The sequence below is a fragment of the Rhincodon typus genome, chromosome 4 (genome assembly GCF_021869965.1).
Source record: "Rhincodon typus isolate 14 chromosome 4, sRhiTyp1.1, whole genome shotgun sequence".
Classification (NCBI taxonomy): Eukaryota; Metazoa; Chordata; class Chondrichthyes; order Orectolobiformes; family Rhincodontidae; genus Rhincodon; species Rhincodon typus.
The window spans coordinates 101,712,188-101,734,316 of NC_063335.1; the positions used below are offsets into that span (position 1 = coordinate 101,712,188).

General features: G+C 40.5%; 1 protein-coding gene across 7 annotated transcripts in view; it reads left to right on the forward strand.

The window, feature by feature from the left end:
- tsnare1 (T-SNARE Domain Containing 1) overlaps positions 1-22,129 on the forward strand; it is a 716,417-nt gene that overhangs the window by 9,301 nt on the left and 684,987 nt on the right. The gene's annotated exons all lie outside the window — the stretch shown is intronic.

Sequence of the window (22,129 nt, forward strand, 5' to 3'; positions counted from 1 at the left end):
AAGGGTCTAGGCCCGAAATATCAGCTTTCCTGCTCCTCTGATGCTGCTTGGCCTGCTGTGTTCATCCAGCTCTACACCTTGTTATCTAGGAGTTTGTTTTATCTTGGATAGTCATAGTCAGGCTTTAACCGTCCGAGAGATGAAATTGCTCATGTTTCACATTTGTGATGACTTGGTTGGAATAGTGGGACTCGATTTCTAACACTCTTTTTTTCCCCAGGGTTGTGACAGTAGAAAACTACAAATGGTGTTGTAGACTACACTGGGTTTAGTTAAATAAAACCAAGAATTGTGGATGCCGGATATCCGAAAGCAAACAGAAGTTGCTGGCATTTGGGCAGACAAAGGGATAAATAATGGTGAACTGGAGAGAAAGAAAAGATACTAACAGGGTGCAGAAGAGATTTACCAGGATGCTGCCTGGACTGGAGGGCAGGTCTTATGAGGAAGGGTTGAAGGAGCTTTTCTCATGGGAGCAAAGAAGGATGAGAAGTGACTTGATGGAGGTGTGCAAGATGATGAGAGGCATAAATACAGTGGATAGCCAGAGACTTTTTCCCAGGCCGGAAATGACGATTACAAGGGGGCATAATTTTAACAAAAACAAAATTGCTGGAAACGCTCAGCAGGTCTGGCAGCGTCTGTGAAGCAGAAAACAGTTAACGTTTCAGGTCTGGTGGTGGCTGGGAAAATGTCAGTTTATATGCAGAAAATAGGGAGGTGGGTGGGGTAGGGAGTAAACAATAGGATAGAGCCCAAAGAGAGAGAAAGACAGTTGGACAGACAAAGGAGTTGCTAACAATCAGGCTGGGAGGGCGAGTAGTTGTTAATGGGGACTGTTAGTGACTAACAACAGGGGGTGTGTAGTGGCAGGCTATGTGGTAACAAGGCCTGGTGTGTGGGATGGGGGGGACTGGGACATGGGAGAGTTTAGGCCCTAAAATTATTGAACTCCATGTTGAGTCCGGAGGGCTGTAGGGTCCCCAAGCGGAAAATGAGGTGTTGTTCCTCCAGCTTGCGCTGGGCTTCACTGGAACACTGTAGCAAGCCGGAGACAGAGATGTTGGTCAGGGATCAAGGTGGTGCATTGAAGTGGCAGGCAACAGGTAGTTCAGGGTCTTTTTTTGCAAGCAGAACATAGATGTTCTGCGAAGCGTTCGCCAAGTCTATGCTTCGTTTCCCCAATGTAGAGGAGACCACATTGTGAGCAGCGAATGCAGCAGACTAGTTTCTGGGAAGTGCCGATAAAGTGCTGCTTCACCTGGAAGGTGTGTTTGGGCCCTTGGATACTGGGGAGGGAGGAGGTAAATGTACAGGTGTTGCACCTTCGCCGGTTACAGGGGAAGGTGCCGTAGGGCTGTGGGGAGGTGTTGGTGGTGAAGGAAGTATGGACCAGGGTGTCCTGGAAGGAATGGTCCTTGCGGAAGGCGGACAAGGGAGGGGAGGGGAATATGTGTCTGGTGGTGGCATCTTGCTGGAGGTGGCGGAAATGGCGTCTGATGATCTTCTGGATGTGGATGCTGGTGGGATGGTAGGTGAGGATAAGGGAAACCCTATCGTTGTTGCGGGAGGGAAGGGAAGGGTTGAGGGCAGAAGTGCAGCCCTTGTGACCATTAATATCCATTACGAACTCACCGACTCCCACAGCTACTTGGGCTATACATCCTCGCACCCCACCTCCTGTAAAGACTCCATCCCATTCTCTCAGTTCCTCCGTCTCCGTCGCATCTGTTCAGATGAGGCCAACTTCGACAAGGGAGCCTCCGAAATGTCCACATTCTTCCTCAATCGAGGATTCCCCAGCTCCGTTGTCGACAGGGCCCTCGATCGGGCCCAATCCGTCTCCCGCACTTCTTCTGCCCTCACCCCTTCTCTTCCCTCCCACAACAGCGATAGGGTTCCCCTTATCCTCACTTACCATCCCACCAGCATCCACATCCAGAAGATCATCAGACGCCATTTCTGCCACCTCCAGCAAGATGCCACCACCAGACAGATATTCCCCTCCCCTCCCCTCCCTTGTCCGCCTTCCGCAGGGACCGTTCCCTCCGGGACACCCTGGTGCATACTTCCTTCACCACCAACACCTTCCCCTGTAACCGGCAAAGGTGCAACACCTGTACATTTACCTCCTCCCTCCCCAGTATCCAAGGGCCCAAACATACCTTTCAGGTGAAGCAACACTTCACCTGCACTTCCAAGAATCTAGTGAACTGCATTCGCTGCTCACAATGTGGTCTCCTCTACATTGGGGAAACGAAGCATAGACTTGGCGACTGCTTCGCAGAACATCTACGTTCTGCTCACAAAAAAGACCCTGAACTACCTGTTGCCTGCCACTTCAATGCACCACCTTGATCCCTGGCCAACATCTCTGCCTCCGGCTTGCTACAGTGTTCCAGTGAAGCCCAGCGCAAGCTGGAGGAACAACACCTCATTTTCTGCTTGGGGACCCTACAGCCCTCCGGACTCAGTATTGAGTTCAATAATTTTAGGGCCTAAACTCTCCCATGTCCCAGCTCCCCCCATCCCACACACCAGGCCTTGTTACCACATAGCCTGCCACTACACACCCCCTGTTGTTAGTCACTAACAGTCCCCATTAACAACTACTCACCCTCCCAGCCTGATCGTTAGCAACTCCTTTGTCTGTCCAACTGTCTTTCTCTGTCTTTGGGCTCTATCCTATCATTTACTCCCTACCCCACCCACCTCCCTATTTTCTGCATATAAACTGACATTTTCCCAGCCACCACCAGTTCTGAGGAAGGGTCACCGGACCCGAAACGTTAACTCTGTTTTCTGCTGGCATAGGAATATCTTATTTGCAGTAGTCATGACTGTGATTGCATTTGATCTGTTTTTCTGGAGAAGAGTAGAGATGCTCAAACCAAGGCTTCAAACACCAGTAAAAGCAGAGCTGGAGAAACTCGGCAGATCAGAAGAACAGAGTTTAACGTTTCGAGTCCAGTATGATGAATTTTTGGAGCTCTTCGCTTCTCAGATAGTAGCAGACCTGTGGAATTTCTCCCACAATTTGTTTTTTTATTGCAGATGTCCAGTATCTGCTCCATTTTACATTTATTTGATGAATTAAAGCTGTAGTCATACAGCTTCACAACTTGACATAAGGTAACCACAATCCTCCTGGGCTGAAGTATTAACAGGAAAGCCTACAGAAAAACAGTTGGAAGCAGTCAAAGTGTTTGATACAAACTGTTATCTCTGTAAGGTGCAAGCTCCTCTTCTGCAGTAGGGCAGTAACATCAACTGTATCAAGATAAGGGACAGACACAAATTCTCACTCTTTATCTCTCTTTCTTTAGCATTCTCACGCTCTGTTGTGCTCGCTGTCTCTCCCTCTCCTTTCTTCCATTGTCTTTTATTCATGGTCTCGTGCACTCTCTCTCTCGTTATCTTTCTTTCTCACTCTCTTTTGGTCCAGTGAGCTCCTTTTTTTTATTATTTGTCTCTCTCTTCCATACAGTCTTGTTTGGAATCTTTCTAGATTTACCTTATCTCAATCAACAAGGGAGTTGCTGAATAAAGAGGAGAAGCTAGTTTCTCCCTCCTTACCTCAGAGTTTAGCGTTTTGGGATACTCTATCTGGAACAGGTATATATTGGGGAACCTCTGGCTGATGTCTGTCTGGTCAGAACAGTTTGAAAGCGGAGTATGAAGGTGCTTGACTCTGTGACCATCACGCTGTCGGGCACTGGATGCATTTTTATTTAAAAAAGAAGAAAATTCATCCCACTGCCGTTTAGTTTTTTTTTTGTTAATTATCCAAACATCATGTCCTTCTAGTTCTATCTTTGGAATTGTTCTCTTCAAATGTTATTACCTTTCCTCATTCTTGCAACCAACAATTATTTTATTCATTCATGGGATGTGGGCACAACTCTCAAGGCCAGTATTTGTTTCCCCATTCCTAATTGCCCTTGAGCCAAGCCTCTGTTGGATCAATTCATAAGGCAGTGTAGTGGTACCTCGCATTTAGTAACTCTTGTAGTGTAGGGGTTAACATCTAGATTGTATTGTCAGTGATGTTAGATGACATGAGATGGCATAGACTGGCACTTGGTGCAATCCAGGTTCAACCTCACATCTATATATGGTGTAAATAGTGAATGGTTTTGGGTTGATCACGAGTATAGTATTAAGTTGACAACTGTATAAGGCTCCCAGAGCTTTTGTTCAGCCGAACCCAAATAGATTCTGTCCTTTGATCTCATTAGGCCATGCTGTCATGCCCCTTTCACACTGAATAGTACACTCACACAATATAACACCTGGGAAACTATTAAATTGAATCCCCGATTACACCAACAACCTTCCCTCTACCTGCCTGACAAAACCTGCTGGAGCGGAAGCCATCGCACCACCTCCCTCCCCCTGCCTCCTGCCCAGTCCAACCTGATCTTGCTGGAGAAGATGGTCCAACCAGACCTTAAGTAAACATTCCTCATCTTGCATGATTTCCCTGCCCCCATCTCCTCACTTATGGTATGCACTTTCTTCTGTCACTATCTTTAGGATCTTCTAACACTTGAAATATGGCAGCAACTAATTTTAATGCAGGAGTAGCATTACAGATTAAATCACATCCCTTTTTAAAGTCTTTATCTCTGGATGAAATTGAGACTAAGTAGATTCTGAGACTTGAGCAGAAAAGTCACTGGCATGTAAGTGAGTAATTTTAAACAGAAATACCATCTGTCAAATCTGTTCTGATGGGAATCGGTAAGTTTTGAATTGGAAACATTTAAAATCCAGTCCTGCCTTTTATTGTGAATCAGGTCTCCGTTATCACCAGAACACTGTGCTCTCGTCTGGATTCTTGTGCTTGCAGATCACCAACCTTTCTGATAATATTGACATACACTGACATTCATGCACTGAAGGAAGAGGAAATTGACATTTTGCCAGTCAGAGAAGAATCAAAGCATGAACCAAAGGATGAAGTTACACCATTTGCAGTTCCATGAGTTATTTTTGTTTTCAAAGCATCTGCATTCCATGCCCTGATATGTTTCTGATCTCTAAGCAATGTGTGCAGAGAATACAGGTGGAATTGGTTGAAATATTTTAATGTCATATCAATAAAAACATATTGATCATAAAATCCTGGGAGATGCAGGTGGGTTGGTTTTTACTGTGAAGACAGGACTGGAAAAGGCTGCTGTGGGCTGACTGTGGCAACCTTAAGATTGAAGTACTGTACAGAAGGGCTCACAGTTTAAAGTTTTTAAGATGGTAATAAAATATTAGTCAAGGAGAATCCAAGTTTTGACATAAGCTTTTTTTTTGGAAACAGAAGAACATGGCATGTAAATAAGTCACCATTGATAGATGATTTAAGTCACTGGATAAATGGCTTGATGGTAGACTATTAGATCAAGGGTATTTTTTTAATTTTGGAATTGTTATTACTTTTTATCATTTTTGACTTTCAAATTATTCCTGTTCTGTCCATGTCAAAATTATTTCTTGAAGCGAGTTTGATCTGTTGAAGTAGGGACATATGCTGTGATGGATCATGCTGACGGACAAAGACTGATGAATGGACTGGACAAATTGATGACAGACACAGTGGAAGAAATATATCTGTCACACAAGAAAGTTAGCAAGTGTTAAAATATGAGTGACATTGCCGACTGTGGTGATGCCAAAAATTACATGGTAAAGATTTCTTGGCAGACATTTGATGGAGATGTCTCCGATACCTCTCACAAAAGTAGTTAAGTCAGTAAAAAATAATTACTGTTTAAAATGCAAAAGTGCAGCATGTCAGACTAACTGATCATCAAGATGTCCAACCTTGGGTCAAAACTTTGCAACAACATAAAGTACATTTTAAAGGGATGAGAACTGGTTGGAGACGACAAACCCAAAGCACTAAATTAATGGAGTCAAAGAACAAAGAAGTCTGGATGCAATTGCATTGATTTATTAATGTTAAATCGTAGGTAGAAAAGGCCGTGAAAAGGAAAATGGAATTCAGTTGTTTTTTTATGTGATTGAATTGCTCAGAATTAAATGATTGCATGTGTCCTTGGACACCTCACTGTAGGCCAGGTAGTAAGGCTATGAAAGAGCACACTGAAAACTTATTGGAAGGATGTGGTGGAAACAGTAAGTTAATGCTTCAAAGAAAATAAGAATCACAACATTTTCACGAAGAAGGTTAAGGAGGAAAATTTTCATAGAAGTGTTAAATATCTTGAGAACATTAATGCACAACTGCAGAACTGTGAACACAGCCCAGTCCATTCACACAAGCCAACCTCCAGCCATTGACTCCACCTATACTTCTCACTGCCTTGTAAAAGCAGCCAAAGTAATCCCACCCCCTTTATAATTTCTCCTAGCCTCTTCTTCCATTCGGTAGAAGATGGACAGCTTAAACACGTAGACCAACAGATTCAAGAAGAGCTGCTTCCCTGCTGTTATTAGACTTCTGAATGGACCACTCAAATTGCAAATTAAATGTTGACCTCACTGTTTGTGCATCTTCCCTGCAACCGTAACATTGTATTCCTTGCTCTATTCTGTTACCCTAATACGCTTTGTATGGTGTGATCTGTCTGTACTGCAGACAAAACAAAACTTTGCCTCGTGTACCTAGGTACAATGAAATAATGAATCAAGTTAAGTTGTACAGTATCTTGCTGCACGCACACATGGCACCTCTCAACCCCTGACCCCTACACCACAAGTTTGCTTTTAATGTCTGGTGCTTTAAATGCAAGAAATTAAATTGTCAGAAGTTCTCCCCCTCTTTTCACCTTTTAGCTTACCACTTGGTACATGTCGAGGGGTGTTTTAAACCTTTTGAGTGCTGTGACTTTGAAGAGCAGGCACTGAAGATTTATTTGTATGTTAATAAAATCTGAAATGTAATCTCCATCTGTGCAGTCTCGAAACATTGTGTGTGCATGCACAAGATGATTTCTGGTAATGTAACGTGCATTTACATAATGAACAGAGTAACGTGAAACGGGTTAATTGTTTATGTTCCTTAAGACGATAGTTGAAAACATTGCAGGCTTGAAGATTCCCTGTTGGTTCTGTGAAGAAACATGGAGGTTCAAAATTTCTGCTTCTTTCAAATGAAATTGTGGCCAAATGCCTTTAGTGAAAAAGTATAGTTTTTCAGATTTAACAAGTTAGCTCTTTATCACTGCATGAGATGACTGACTTTCGGAAGTAGAGCTCCTTACTTTTTCAAGGCGATCTCTGTCTCTGAAGTGCTCACTCCAGACTGATTTGCTGGGCTTCTGTTATCAATTAATACGACATCCAGGTATCTCTCTCAGCCAGTTTCAGTTATGGGATGGTAACATTAATATATTCCATTGAAGCTGATTAATTGCTATCCTATCAACATTGATCAACCAGATATGATCATCTTTTTTTTTAAAAAAAGCATTCTAAATCTTCATGGGGCCAAGGGCTCTAGCAACTGCTATCGTTTTAAGGCTTTGCATTGAAATAGTGAGGGGTAGTCAATTAGTTTGATTTAAGTAAATTGCCAGAGGTATGTTATCACGTCTCTGCTAAAATCGCGAGGAGTCACGTGACTTTCTGGAGTCCATCTGGGTAAGGTATAGTATACTGTCAATATTTTCAAAACAAAAATCTGTTTCCTAATTGCCTTTTTCATTGTACAAAACATGGCCATCACACCCTTTTTGAATCGTGTTGAAGTCTTTATCTCAATAGCTATATGTGGTGAAGCATTCAATGCTACAAAATGACTGAGGATAAAAACACCTTTTTGTCCAAGTTACTGCATTATCTATTTAGGCAACCATAAGAAATAATCTTGCAGCATTCATTCTCTGAAATCATTGCATAATTTTGAAAATGTCTACACAATTTCTCTTTTGCAATTTGAATACTGTCATCCTGTTGAGAGATCCTCGTACATGACACCCCATACCTATCGCGCATTTTGACAAATTGCCCAAACACCACCCTGATAAATTGTTTGTGAAGTCAGGCTTATTAAAATGCTCCGAGATGACAAGTGAGTGGATGGAAAGAGCAGTGTACACCTGTTGACTGTAATAATGAGAACACCACAGAACATCTACGTTCAATCCCAAGCATACTTTGGGAGTTTTTTTAAGCAAGTCAAAGTTAAATTGCAGACACAATTAAAAAAATACCAAGTTGTTTTTGTCTGAAAAATGTGAAACTTTGCAACATAATTCCTTTTAGTTAATAACTGGATGCTTGAATTTCTCTTGCACTGATCCTGGTAGAACTTTAAAAACTGTAATGAGCAGTCTGAAGTTTTAGAGAAAAGAAGCTGTTATTATTTTAACCGATTTTGAAGCAGTGACAGATTGAAGATATGTATCCCCATTTGTGGTACAGATGTCCATCTGTATGCCATAGAAAGCATGCTGTACTAATGCAAAAACTGCATGATAGGCTAAAACAATTGGCTACTTCAAATTTACCATATTCTTGAGTGCAATACCAATTTTAAATGGAGTCAATAACACTCTTAAATGCAACATAGTTATTTACTTTACTTTCCACAAAGAACAATCCTTCAATCTCATTATTTATGAAGTCTTTTTATTCCATGGCCATCAATGTATTTGACAAAAGAGTATGCCTCTATTAAAGCCATGAGAGACAGAGACACAGGGGGAGAGAGAGAGAAAGAGATATCAAGCTGTTTCTAAAGTAAGCCCAGAAGCCAGCAATGAGTTAGACATTATTAAATCTGACCCTCTTGCATGTTGCTGCAAACAATGCTCAAGAATATTTTGAATTCGAGGGACAAAAATGACTGAATATTACTGATAGTGTCATTGAAGATTCATTAATTACATGTTTGAGTTTGACATAATTGCAGCCCAAGGGTGCAATAAGGCAAAATATCCAAGTTCAGGACTAAATTTTCCCCAATAAGCAACATCAAAGCAGTGGCAGCAAGTCAACTTTGGTTATTTGAAAGTAATGTTCAAGGCCTCATGTTCTTTGTGGAAAGTAAAGTAAATAACTATGTTGCATTTAAGAGTGTTATTGACTCCATTTAAAATTGGTATTGCCTAAGATATTCTTTCTCTCAGAAAGCAGTTGAGGCCAAAACTTTGCATGTTTTCATGAAGGAGTTAGGTACAGTTTTTGGAGGTAAAGGAGTCAAAGATATGGTGAAAAAAAAGTGGAAACAGCGTACTGAGTGTGAAGATCAGGCATAATCAAACCCTTGACTAAACCATTAACTTAAAATTATTTATCCAGCATTGACAGTTCCTTTTCCAGAGGAAAACAATTACACTTCTGGTTAAAATGGCCAGAGGTTTGCTCTCACTTTTAAGAGTGGCCATAATTTTGATTGTATATTCTTTTTAATCTTTGCATTCGTTAAAAGTCATAGGTCAAAACATTTAGTTCAGCTTTGATGTAAAACAAAACAGCTTTCAAGCTGGGCATGGTTAAGCATAAATAGTAGCAGATGAAGATAGATGAGTACTGATCTTCTTCATATATAATTTACTCAAGTGCAAGCAGGGAAATGCAAGTGTATGCTAACTTAATTCACAGTACAGGTGCATCTCACTTGTTCCTTTTGTGCTGTGTGAAAGTAGGTTACAGAACATGTTTTTAATCTCTGCCAGCAAACAGTCAATTATTTGCAACGTGTTATGTTTGCTTCAGTTGAGATCACACACCTTGTGTTCATGACACAATTTATTGTGAATAGTATTACAAAAACAATTTGCATTTAGATCCTTCCTTTGACATGGAAGAATGTTCAAGGTACTAGATAAAGTAACACCAAAGGAGATATTAATCAGGAGGGGGCTCATGATTCAGTTGGGTGGTAGATTTTGAGGAGGTAATTAGCGTATTGTAGTGGTGAATTCTGAAACTTAAAGTTAATGTGTGCCACCATTGGTCAAAATGGATCTCGGGAGGAAAAATAGAGGTCTGAGTGTTACACAGCTGATGAGGCTAAACAGTTTGAGTGATGAGGAAGGGTTGAACGGGCTGAGACTTTTGTTTTCCCTGCAGCATAGGAGACTAAGGGGTGATTTTATACGTGTCTACAGAATCGAGAGGTATATACAAGGTAGATAGCCAACAGCTTTTCCTCATGTTTGCGGAGTCTAAAACTAAAGGGTGTAGGTTTAAGGTGAGAGGAGAGAGATACAAAACGGTCTGCAGGGGCAATTTTTTCACACAAGTTGGTAAGCCTCCAGAACATGCTGCCGTAGGTAGTAGTGGAGGTGAGTACAATTTCATCTTGAGAAACATTTAGACGGGTACATAGATGGGATAGATAAGGAGGGATATGGACCAAATGCAGGAAGATGGGACTTGTTTAATTGTGAAAACAAGTTTGGGTGGCATGGACAGTTTGGGTTGAAGGGCCTGTTTGCATGCTGCAGACCTCTGCAACTCTATGCAACTCAAAGGGCCAAGATATTAAGGAATTTAAACCTGAAATTGTGAATTATTAGCCCACTGTAAGCAAATCATTGGGACAGTGAATGACTGGAACCCAGTGTGGGGTAGTAGAATTTGGATGAGTTGATGTTTACTGAGGATGGAGACTGGGACTCTAGCCATAAGGGCATTGATAGCTTCAGTCTTGTTAATCAGTGTAAAGCCACTAATGTTGGCTGCAACCAGGGACGAGGTGGACTAAGTTACTAAGATAGAACTATGTGGGCTTTTTGATGGCAAAGATACCTCGCTGAAAATTCGGTTTCAGATGAAAGATGTTGAATTTTTCAGTAGGCTAAATTAATTCTTGCTGGTTATTGTAGAGGAGTGTAGAATCATTGATAGTGGATAAAGTTTGCACATTTCTATCCTTCTGATGTCTCGGCTCATTCAACACCAGATTGTTGACAATATTGTGAATATGTAGTTGATAATACAACTATTTTGGGATGTAACTTTTATTTAAATAAAAGTTTTTATCTGTAGAAAATGGAGGCCTCTGGTCAAGAAACTTCTAAAAACAACTCTATCAATGTTACTCAAATGAACCTCGCTTTATTTCATGTACTTTCTTAAATGCTTGTCTTGTCTCAGTTGGTGCAAAAGATTTAAACCATGAATAATTCATTTCTCAGCTTGTAATTGAGCTGGGAAAGTGGAGAAAACATCAAACTCAGTTAGGAATTTTAGTTATGGATTTGGGTCTCTGAATCAAAGAGTTGTGTTGAAGATAAAGTAGAGTACTTGTATTTCTGTTTGAGTCCTTCCGTAGCGTGCCATGTTGCCATAGAGACATTGGCTGCAACCAGGGAGGAGATGGGCTAAGTTATTGTGATTTTAGGGTGGAGCTTTGATTGGAAGTTTTTGTTTTAATTGGTTTTCTCAGCAAATGTAGTCAGTTCACTTTCATTTAGATTTAGTCAGGGGAAATCAGCTAGAAGATTTCCTCTGGCTTACAGCAGAGAAAACTTAGTGGTCCTGAAACCGCCTTGTAGCACAAAGCTGTCAACTTTAGTAGCCTGGGGAAAAAGCTTTAGCAAAGTTTTTTTTTCTGAAGAAGGGTCCCGACCCGAAACATCAGCTTTTCTGCTCCTCTGGTGCTGCCTAGCCTGCTGTGTTCCTCCTGCTCTACACTGTGTTATCTTTAGCAAACCTGTGGTAGCAGACTAGGGCATTGGGGGGGAATATGTATGTCAAAAACCAGTAGCAGAACTAAACAAAAAAGCTCCGTCATTTTTGGGTGAAATGTGCACATTTTGATGTTTAAGTATGAATCCCTCATTTGAAGTATATCATTCATTTTGGAGAACACACAGATCTGCCTACCACATTCTTTTATCCATTCTAAATGTCTCCATTAGCTGTTCCTGAAACAGGGAATTGAAATAAGACTTTGTTAGATTTGATATAAATGCAAATGTTTGAAGATCAGAGTAAACCATTTGCTACTTGGTCCTTGAAATGTGTCAGTTTGGTCTTATTCATAACTTCCCAGTATGAAGGCTTTCAACACCTGAAGAGAACAAGATTACATTGTGATAGTAGAGCTATCATTCCTGGTGATGTGTATCAGGAAGAGCTTCCTGTTGAACGCAGCAACTACTCTGGTGTGTCAGCTGTGTGTAATTACCATGCATTCCAAAACGCAGTAATTAATTGTTTGAATTTTTTAAAATAAGTGGCTAAAAAAAATCTGATGTTATTTATTAAAATAATTAGATTGTACAGTGGATCAAATAAATCTTTCTTCTGCAACTACATCAATGGAAGCAAAAGTTGCAGAACTTTCAGCTTAATTCCTAATGCATACCAACCTCTGTCACAAGACAGCCTCAAATTTGATGACCTTTGCCCTGCTATGCAATAGCTGACTTTGAAATGAATGGCCACATTGTGGCGGATGAGTGGTGCTGTTCTAAGATTGCAGAGACAGACGTTAGAGGTAATCTTTGTCTGTACAACTGTTGCACCTTGGCATGGAGAGTGTCTAAAATGACAAGTTTTCTATTTATTTGTGTCGCTAAGCATGGAAGTTGCAAGGGGGGAAGAAAACTGGCATAAGAATGTACCAGTAGATTTTCATTTCAACCTAATGCTGCAGCTCTATGAAACTCTGGTTCGACCACACTTGGAATATTGTGTTCAGTTCTAGTCACCTCATTACAGGAAAGATGTGGAAGCTTTAGAGAGGGTGCAGAGGAGATTTACCAGGATGCTCCCTGGACTGGAGGGCAGGTCTTATGAGGAAAGGTTGAGGGAGCTAGGGCTTTTCTCATTGGAGCGAAGAAGGATGAGAGGTGACTTGATAGAGGTGTACAAGATGATGAGAGGCGTGGATAGTTGGAAACTTTTTCCCAGAGCAGAAATGACTATTACGAGGGGGCATAATTTTTACGGTGTTCGGAGGAAGGTATAGGGGAGATGTCAGAGGTAAGCTCTTCAGAGTGGTGGGTGTGTGGAATGCGCTGCCGGTAGTGGTAATGGAGTTAGATACTTCAGAGACTTTTAAGCAACTCTTGGTAAGGGACATGGAGGATAGTAAAATGTAGGGTATGCAGGGTAGATTGATCTTAATAGGATAATTGGTCGGCACAATATTGTGGGCCGAAGGCCCTGTACTATGCTGTACTGTTGTATGTTCTATGTTCTAATGTGAAAATGGAAACTCAACAGGAGCTGCTGTGGAGTAATTTAGTGAGCACTTGTTACGATGAAAAGAGATGGTCGATTATGGAGGAGAAGGAGTAAGGCAAAAGCGAGAAACACCAGACTGAACTCTATAGCAGCTCCTGGGGGTGGAAAGTGATTGATAGAAATTTAACACAGCAAAAATAATTCAAGTTTGTGAATGAATAGGTAGGGGCTTATAGAGGTGGCTTATAGAGTTACCAGTTCTCTGGGGTAAAGCTGGAAAAGGCTGGATTTTGTTCTCCACCTCCGATAACGATCGTGCTTTGGCCAGAAGTCTTCTCCCTGAATAACATTTTTTCTTTTCCCTTTTCTTCAAGGCTCTTGTTTTTACCTGAACCCCTCCCTGCAGCCTCTTTCTCACCTTTTCTGTTGGGAGCTACAGGTATGCCATTCATAACCGAGTGAAACAGAAAAGTTCTAACATAATCTATTTATATGTTACAAACTTTTTACAGATTTTGAAAAGCGTGGTCAAATTATAATGCTGTAATCCCAAAAACATCCATGTATAATATCAAAAATCATCCCTTGTACAGTACTCCAGCCAGAGGGAAATATGTCTTTCTTTTACAACTCATTGGGTTTAATTTAGCTGTGAACTAATCAATAAAGTCTAAAGCCTTTTCCTGCAGCTTTCAAACATCTGAGTTTGCATGGTCTCAGCTTCAAATAGCATCTCCAGGATTTTATTCAAACACTTTTGTTTGGGAACTATTATTAATCTCCTTGCTCTTAAGTAATCTGTTTTTATAACCTTCTCACCTTCTAGGGGGAACTTCTTTAACTGCTCCAGGATGAAACATAAAAGACTTTTGTATTGCTTCAATCTGTAGGTGTTTCCCCTAAGCTTAAAAAAAAGTCCAGAAATTTCTAGCAGAAGCAGAGTCAAAACTGTTTGCCTTCTTTGGTTGTAAACTCTCCTAAAATATACAAGTCCTGAAAGATACCTGTTTTTCAATTGTTTTAAAATAAATTGCCATGGTTACAGAAATACTTATAAATGAAATATTAAGCCCTCAGAAACAGGAGTAGGCCATTTAGTCCTTTGAGCCTGCTAGCCGTTCAATATGATTACAGCTGAGCATTTCAACTAAGTACCCTGTTCCCACTTTTTCCCCATAATCTTTTGATCCCTTTTTAGTCCTAAGAACTATACCTGTATCTTTCTTGAAAATCTTAAGTTTTGGCCCCAGTAGTTTACCTTAACAGGGTTCTGCAGGCTGACCACTCACTCGATGAAGAAATCTCTTCTCATCGCTATCCCAAAAGGCTCCCCCCTTGTCCTTAGATTGTAACTCCTGGTTTTGGACTCCCTGATCATTGAGAACGTCCTTCCTGCATCCACGAAAACCCATATATCATTAATTTAAAATCCGAGCATTTGAATTTAAAGATAAATGATATTAACTTTATTTATAAATTTCACACCCTACATCACAACGCACTCACTCACTCATTGCCTTTTACGTCTGTCTCCAAACTTGCAGCACATGATACTCTGGTGAATTCTTAACTGTCATTTAAACCACTGTTGTCATTTTGTAAAAAAAACTGATCTCCCACCTTTTAAAAGGTTGAGCATCAGCTTTGCCCCCAGGACCACAACTTATCAACAAACATCAAATTATATTTTCCCAAACTGCCATTTATTTAGCATGCTTTGGTGATCATGACCTCGGAGCCACCAACCTCCTCATCTGCTAATATTGCATACTGTCTACATCGTCCCCAAGATAACAAACAGATTTGCCCTGGGAGATGCATCATTCTCGCATATTCTTGCAACATACAACTGATTTCTTCCTTTTCTTGTCATTTTGTTTCAACCATTTTCATTGTCATCCTACCTTTTCCTGCAGCACTCTGTGTTACTTTAACCAACTCCAATTTACCTACAGTTTCATCTGCAGTGGTATATCCTGAGGATACTCCACTACCTTGAACTGATGCACACAACCAATCCTGATCCACCACAGTCTTTCTTAACTTGGCTGAAGTAGTATTCACAGCAACTGCTCCTTTGTCTCCATTTATTTCCACCAAATAAAATATGTGTTGCCTTGCACATCTGAGGTTATAAATATGTTTACTTTTTTTTCAATGAAATGCGAAGCAAGCTTTACTCTCATCCCCTTCTCATGCAGTGCTTGCATTCACACTGAACTGTAAATCTTCACCATGACTTCTGCTTTCCACTCTTCCTATCCTATCGCATGTTCTAATTCCTTCCCTGCTTTGACTGTTACCTCTTTTTATGGGCCAAACTATCAGTCAAAATTGCTGATATGCCAACGCACTTCCAAAGCTATTTTGATTATACCGCTTCACACCATAGTGTAAGTCCGAATTTCCGCCTCAATTGCATAATGCTACATTGCTCACCAGTGCTTCAGAGATGGCTTACTCAACTGAGGATTTCATGTGGCCGTGTCCATCTCTTTTCCTGTCTTTTTCGGCTTTCAGCCCTGCTCTTCCTTCCCAGAAACATGGCAGTGTACCCGTTGCTCTCAGCTTCCACCGTACCAGCCTTTCGCATTTAATGGATAATCTTCCAATGTGTTACTGTCCTTAAACACACCTTCATCCCAACTGATTATTCTTTAGGTTCACGCTCTCCAATTATCCCCTCCCTGCTTCCATGGTGCGTCCCCGTGTTAGCACAGGAGGTGCAAGATTTGCACTCTTATCTCATCCTTTTCCATATTCCAAGGTCCTAATTACTCCTTCCAGGCTGTAATGTCCACTTACTTGTACTGCTGATTTAATAAACTGTATTCATGGCCTTGCCAAGGGGTGACTAAAAGCAACTGATAGCTTTGCATGAAACCTCAGTGCACAAATCTGATCCTGAGCTTATTTACTATTTGAAGGAAACACCTCTTTCTCAGAGTCACTTCAGTCTTCTGAATTCGGCAACTAGACTTCAATTTCAGCCTATAATGGCTGATCTCAAACATTTTGATGAATAGCTACTGCTGATGATTCTGTTGACTTTTACAAATCCTGTAGATCCTTCTTTTACTCGTCCCATTCAGGTTAGAGTTAATGTAGCTCTGTTTTTGACATTTAATCCCATCTGCCCTTCATCCTATCAGAACTTCCCTCTTGCCGTTTCATCCCCTGTGTTTGCTTTCCCAGTCTGGATACTCAGTTTAAAATATGTTCTATATGTTTCTAATCTTGTATGATTTACGTTTTTTTACCAGAATGATCATTGAGCTAAAAAATGCACTTTGTTTTTCTCGCTCCATTGAGGCTACATGATCTGCTCGGTATTTCCAAATTTTATTTCAATTTCATGTTTCTGCAGCATTTTGGTTTTAAATGAAATTCATGAGTAGGTTAAAACTGAGAGTCTGTCCTGTTTGTATGGAGTGCAGGCTTCTTCTCTTCAACATCTGCAGCTGTGTAGGTAAATAATTCAGAAACTATCTTTTTTGTCTTAATTTATGCGGTCTAGATTACTTTGTGTCCCACAGTTTTCAATTATTTAGCAGGGTTGAAGTATGGAAAGTCCTTTTCTCATATGGCTGTTTAGACATGTTTCATTATGCGTGGACCCCTAAGGTATTTTATGTTCTTTGTGCTATTGTTGTTTTGGAGATAATTTCCATTTGACACGTCCCTTTTGGATTGCCAGGCAAGTAATTATGTATTCATTTCCTCAGTTCAGTGCTTTGATATATAAATGCCAGCATTTTGCTACAGTCATTTTATTTGCTGTCTGTTCTGTGATAGGAGAAGTTGTCGCACTAAGCACCACAACAGACAAGTAAGTTACCTGCAAAGTCATTCAGTAACAAGAATTGATTTGTTTCTTAATTTGTTTTCCAGAACGTCAATGTGGGGGTTCTCCTTTTGGTTTGTGTAATAAGTTATCCGATGATCTGCTTTTAGGTTTTGGTTGAAATAAATGAAGAACTACTTCATGTTGAACAGTGCCAAAGGGACCTTGAGCTCTCTTTGGCCCCATCTCTCCTTCTAGTTTTACATCGCACTCCTCTGACAATGTATCCTGCCACAATGAAGTCTCGGCCAAGATTATGTGCCCGTAGGCTTCATTTTATTTTACATTTGTTTTTAGGATACGGGCATCGGCGACTAAACCAGAATTTTATTGCCATTTCTGAATTGCCCTCGTGATGAACTGCCTTCTTGAACTGTTGAAGCTCTTGGGATGTTCGTGTATAGGTACATCCACAATGCTGTTAGGAAGGCAGTTCCAGAATTTTGACCCTGTGATGATGAAGGAACAGTGATACAGCTCTAAATCAGGATGGTACATGGCTTGGAGGCCAAATTGCAAGCAATGATATTCTCTACTATCTGCTGCCTGGTAGAGCTGTGCGTGAGGAAAGAGAAACCGGGAGATGAGTGTTGCTACTGAACCAAGGCTGACAACTAAACAGTGTAGTTTTAAATAATTTAAATAGACAATTGCTGCATGGTCATCTATTCATAAAGAAACCATGGATTTTGATATTGGAGGTGGAGAGGTCTTTTATACAGTGAGCTGGCGATGAATGAAATGTTCATCCTTTTGAAGGAACAGGCATGCTGCCTCGTTTGATCATACTACAGAATGCAAGGAATCAAGTCGTTTAGACAAAGCCATGACATTTTCCACCTGTTTCTAAATGTTGAGTGACAGCATGCTGTTTAAAATATGGGACTCAACATATGCAACTCCAAATGGATTGAGGGTCGAACTTTGAAACTTTTGATTTCATGACTTGCTGGGTTGTTTTTATATTTGAACATTAGTTTTGGTTCCCAGGTGAAAAAACAAAATTTCTTTAACTGAAAGCCACTCATTTGCAGCTGAATGTTCTGACCAAGATCATGGCAAATGTGTCCTGCAAATAGCAAATTAATTGATTTGACCTGAAACTGTTTTAGTTTACAGTTGGAGTTTGTGGCTTCGGAGCCACACTTCACAGCAGAGGACCAATGCTCTGTATCAGCATTATACCTTGGTCTTCCTCCACTGAAGATTCAAACACTAATTTATGTAAAGTAACTCTCAATTTTAACCTGTACAATATTACATTCATTTCTTGGAAATGACCGTTTTCTATTAGTTACTGTTACAGGGTGACACTGCAATTGTAGTGAGCGATAAGTCTAGTCTCTTGCTGCTGAACGATATTTCTGAACTACTTAAATGCTATACATAAGTGGGTGGGAGAGAGCATTCTTAGATGATTATAGCTGGTCTTTGTTCCAAACATGTGTCACTGTCAGTAGGCATCACCTATATACCATTCATCAACAAAATGGGAATTGCTCATTATCCGAGATGCAGCTTGTGATAATTTAGGAAGCATTGAGCCCCTGGGACTAGCCACTGTTAGCTGATTTATTGAACAGCACAGCATGGCTATCGTTCGGCCCATTCAGCCTGGCCCCGCTCTTTCAATTCTGTTACTTTGCTCTTGCTCCAGACCCTGCAGTACTTTTTTCTCTCCTTCAAGTATTGATGGTATTACCTTTTTTGAAAGCTGTTGAATCTGAATCCATCATCCTAACAGGCTGTGCATAAACAAAACAAAAGTTTTATCCTTCTTGTTTATTTTTCTTTTGTTCATTTAGCTTAAATCTGTACCCTGTGGTTGTTCATGTTGTGTCTCGTGGTTGTCTTTTCAGAGATATACTTATGCAACCATCATTGTATCATAACATTAGTCTGGAAAGTATAAAGGTCTCTGAAACCATCTTACTGGGGATTACTTGCGAATGGATTAATGCTAGTCCAGACAATGATGTGCTTGTAAATGTAATGTTTGTATGTACTAGCTGCTGTAATAAATATCTGGACCTTTTCAAAGCATTTTATCCATGCTTAGTTTCTTGTATCACGAGGGATAACATAAGCATTGCCACATCAGGTAGGTGGACCCTGCTGGAGGATAAACCCACATGTGGTTAGGTATTTTCTAATCATTCTGTCCAGAGATGTTACTGCACTCCTGTGGAACAGGTAGGACATGAACCTGGGTTACTGGCTTAAAGGTAACTATGCTACCACTGCACGGTAAGAGATTCCACGTGACTGGTTTGATATTTTCTAATTGACATGCTCAGAGATGATATTACATAAGCTGTCAAGCTGGTGGGACTTGGACCCAGGTCTCCTGGTTCAGAGGTAGGGACTGTTCTGAAATGTGCATTTTAAGGAGGATTTGTTCTGTCTTGTTTCTTTTTGAAAGCAAGTGTTATAAATTTGGAGCCAAGCTCTCTGCTCCAAGCCCAGCTATCTTTTTGTTTTTTTTTCTTGAAGTTGGAACAATAGAAGCAGCATGGAGGGCTGGGGGTCAAACTTCCACAGAACTAGGACATTAGTTTCAGCTTTCAGTAGTTGTTGGGGTCTGGAAGCCAAATGTAGAAGCTCTTATTCCTCTCAGTTCCAGCTAAAAGTTTGGGTTTTCTTCCTGCTGCTAGAATTGCATGTGAGAAAATTTATTCTATGTAATTTGCCTTTGCCGAGGGGTGTGCTTATGAAACATTTCTATATTGAAACAGTTGCTGTTTGGCAGTTCAATATTCTGTTAAGTTTTCCATCAGAGTAAAATTATTACAATTCTTCTTTCTTCTGTTTGTATTTTAACTATTGTATAAAATAAAGTGTGTTTTGCTTTAAGCCTGGTAGCTTGATCAATCACATTGCATCTGGAACATGATGCCTTTATTTGCCTTTAACAATAAAAAAAAGTTGGGCTCTGGGTAATCATCTTTAATATATTTTGAGGGGGTTTGCTCTGGTCCATAACCAGAGGCTACCACTGAACCACATGAGCTCATTTCTTGCCTAACTTGTTAGTGAACATTCAGCCATTGGAAATGGGTTCTCTTCATTTGCTTGGTCTTTCATAATTTTGTAAAACTATCAAATATCATCAACTTTTTCTGCTCAAAGAAGAACTGCAGTTTCCTTGATCTGTCCAAGCAGCTGTAAACTGACGAGTTCCAGTTTGAAAGAGTCACTGTTTTCTTCAAAAGATGGTATTTCTTCCAGCATCGTGCTGTTTCCTGCAGTATTGTAATGGAAGTGTTTAAGGATATGATCCAAATCTCTAGATTAAAACTTGTATCTGCAATTTTCCGAGTCAGGTCAATATGTTACTAGCTGAGCCACATTGGGCAATATACTACAGTGGAGGATTGAAAGTGACATTATGTTTCCATACATACAATCGAATGCTTTCTTGGGTTGACAGCTAGTCTTAGAGTCCTGCAGCACGGAGACAGGCCCTTTGGCCTAAACGGGTTCATGCTGCCCAAAATGCAGATCATTCCATATGTGTACCACCCTCTGTGTAACAAAAAAAAAGTTGCCCCTCAGGTTACCATTTATTCTTTCCCCTTTTACCTTAAACTGATGCCCTCTAGCCCTTGATTCTCCAACCCTAGGAAAAAGACTGAGTGCATTCACCTTATCTATCCCTCTCATGATCTTATACACATCTATAAGATTCCCCCCTTCAGTCTCCTACGCTCTAAAGAAAAAAGTCCTAGCTTCTCCAACCTCTCCCTATAACTCAGTCCCTTGAGTCCTGGCAACATCTTTGTAAATTTCTTCTACACTCTTTCCAGTTTAATAACCTGCTTCCTATAGTAGGGTGACCAAAACTAAATACAGTACTCCAAGTGAGGCCTCGCCCAACATCCTGTACAACTGCAACATAACTTCCCAACTTTTATAGTCCATGCCCTGACTGATGAAGGCCAGTGTGCCAAAAGCCACCTTCACTGCCCTGTCTGCCTACGTCTCCACTTTCAGAGAACTGTGCACCTGAACTCCAATGTCCCTCTGTTCCAGATGCTCTTTAAACCCTTACGATTCACGACGAAACTCCTAACTTGGTTTGACTTCCCAAAATGCAACACCTCAGACTTCTCTACATGAAACTCCATTTGCCATTTCCAGCCCACTTCCGTAGCTGAAAAAAAGAACCTGGTGCAATTTGTGATAACCTTCCTCGTTGTCCATGATACCACCTACTTCAGTGTCAATTGCAAACTTACTGATCATGCTTTGTACATTCTTATCAAAATCATAACAGACAGAAATGGGCCCAGCACCACCACAGGCCTCCTGTCTGACAAGCATCCTTCCACTTTTACCCTTTGCTTCCATCAAGGCAATTGCATATCCAATTTGCCAGCCCAGCCTGGATTCCATACAATCTAACCTTTCCAGAGCAGCCTACTATGTGGAATCTTATCAAAGACCTTACTGAAATCTTCATAGGCTATTGATTTGAATCTGATGTTCGTAAGCCCCAGTGTTCCAGTTCTTTTTAATAGTACAGCAATACTTTAGTGAAAACTATTTTCAATTACAACATTAAAACAAAGTCAACCATGATCTTGTCAACCTTGTTTCTGTGTGCCTGTGTTAATTCTAGAACTTCATTTAACCTTTTTCAATGTCTTTGCCTTTCTGGTTATGATTCTGCCTCAAGTGTAGTTTGAAAGGGTTAATGTCTGGAGCAGGACCTTCTGTTGTAGTCTAAGTGATCCTTGAGTGAGAGATCCAGAGAGCCACCGTAAATTCAACGGAGTTAATCCTGGTCCTGTAAAGCTATATATAGTTCCTTTAATATTAATGAACGTGTTAATATTAAAATATACAGAACATTCCATAATCTCTCCTAACTAGACTAACTGAACATGTAACGCGAAAGATCTGTATTGCTGCATTCCTATGTGTTCAGCAATCCTTTTGAGATAATTATCAATTGGAAATATGAAGTTAACCTGTCTGGCTTGCTCCGTTGCTTATGTAAATCAGTTGCTATTGAAACTGTTTAATTCCAATTTACTGCCTCTTTTCTCTAAATCCCTCAGTACTCTGAATTCCCAAGTAAGGGTCCATATTTCTTTTATGTATTTTACACTTTCACCCTGGGCTATTTTTTTGGATAAACTCGCATTTCGGGGGGTGGGGAAATAAGAAGAGAAT